This window comes from Montipora foliosa, unplaced genomic scaffold (assembly GCF_036669935.1).
Source record: "Montipora foliosa isolate CH-2021 unplaced genomic scaffold, ASM3666993v2 scaffold_466, whole genome shotgun sequence".
NCBI classification, from domain to species: domain Eukaryota; kingdom Metazoa; phylum Cnidaria; class Anthozoa; order Scleractinia; family Acroporidae; genus Montipora; species Montipora foliosa.
The window spans coordinates 72,501-74,773 of NW_027179774.1; positions in this window are offsets into that span (position 1 = coordinate 72,501).

The window sequence follows — 2,273 nt, forward strand, 5'->3', positions numbered from 1 at the left end:
CAACAAAGCAAGGCTCAAGCACAGATACCAAATACTAAGTGCGGCGTGTGTTAATAAAACGTCGAATCCACAAAACATGTTCTAAGCATGTGCTCTGAAATTGCACAAACACTTTACATGGCAAGACACGATCATATACTCAGACCCATTTACCACTATCTACTACAAAAGTATGGATACCAGGAAAGCGATCACAGCAAACCATGGTACCAACGAAAACAATCTCAATCAGTACTAGAGATCACCACAAGCAAAGTACAATGGAATGTTCCATTTCATCTAAAGAGAACACCATCAAATGGTGTTAATCGTATAGAGACTTCTGTGTGCGACAAGTTAAAGAATAAATGGCATTTGCTTGAGGGATCAGTATGTCAAGTAGGAAAGATAAAGGAAAAGACGGAACTTAAGCAAGAGAAATACACTTAATTGAGAGCAGGAATAAAGAACATATACAAGGAATGCGAAGTAACACAGTTCCAAATTGTCTTAGACTTCCTTGGAGGATACAACCTAACACTGGAGGAAAACCTCAACACACTGACAGAGGACAAGAGAGAAACACCGTATCTACTCAAGAAAGCCCAAAAATGGATTATATCTCAGAACACTGAAATTTTTAAGTTCTTCTTCAAACAAACAAATGCAGAATTTAAAAAAAAGAAAAAAAAAAAAAAACGGATGAAGGCCACAAAGCTTAGAATTTACATCCCGCTTTGTTGGTATAAATGAGATATTGAGAAATAAACAAAACACAAAGATGCCATGATATATTGGACCGAAAGCGCTATTAAAACGGCAATTCAAAGGAAACAAGGTGGAACAGTTTAACATCACTATGGACGTTCTTGGTGGATATTCCATAGAGTTAAAAGAAAAAGATGAGCAAGTTGGTTGGAAGGAAAGGCAGTCAAGCGCTCGTAAAAATGCAGAAAGCTGAAATTTCGTCGACTTTGAACATTGCGCGTACTTTCAAAACACTTTTAAGTCGGATAAACCATTGATTAACTTAGGTGGAACTATCAAATTAGATTACCATACCATGATTCTTAGAGACTTCTTAGAGATTCTAAAGACACTGGACGAAGTACCAATTAGCAATTAGAGTGTTTTATATTATAGTATGATCTTATTATTAATACACTGACATCTTTTAAGTGCAGTGGATATAATTTTTTTTAGAAAAAAGGAGTCTTAGCTGTCTTAATATTTATATATGTTATATATATATATACATATTTTCATTATTATCTAGATACATTTTATATATATTGTGGAGATTAGTTGGCCAATATGGCCTCTAAGTTACGTTTTTGCTCTTTTGTGCCATTTTAATGTTTATCACTGCTGTCATAATAATAAAAAAAATAATTTATTAACATTTCTTCTATGTTAAAAACTATCAATAAATACAGTGTAATTACAAAGAAAAGGATTGTATAAATTAACTAACAATATCCATTCTCGGGCGTAATACAACCATCTTAGCCCTCACCTAACAATGGCCTCTTTCATTAACAATCGTTTATTCTCTCTCGCAAACGAGGTTAAGTTTCCGATGTTTATTGGAAGCTGATTGAAGGCTTTGGGTACTGAGTCTTGACACGTTCCCATAATGAGAGTTATAAGAAGATGAACGGTCCTGCTGGATTCAGGTCAAGATTTGGGTGGGCTCTTTGTATGGCGGCATAAGATGAGCAGTGAGGCAATTGAAAGCAGGAAATAAAAGCAGTTAACTTACGAATCGTTTCTTTGACGCTAACACTATTTAGAGAACCGATCACGCGCCATACGCAAATTATTGGGACAGCAATTGTACTGCTCTTGTCATTTTCGAATTGAGTAATGCGATGACACTGATGGGAAGGGAATCAAGATAAAAGCGACATCGGGACTCAATGCAATGTTCTCGTTCAATTAGAATTGTGTAATGTTGCTAAATATACTTTAAAAGTAGTATTAAGTAACTTAGTACTACTTTAACTTAGCTTTGGGTTCAGATATTTTCACCGTATACCTTGCTTTTTCAATGCTTTCCATTTCTAGAAAATCTTCGTAGCAATGAAATAAATGCAACTCCCAGAAAAGATGTTCTCAGGACTCACAAGTCTACAATGGATGTAAGTTTATTGCTTCAATGTAAACTGGCTATATATACATGAAGTTATTGAAGGAACCAAAGGACGGACCAAAAAACTTCTGGATTACATTTTCATTGGAAGAAGACCTTTTTTATGCCCTGAGCTGTACACGAACCCACGTCCCCTGATTAC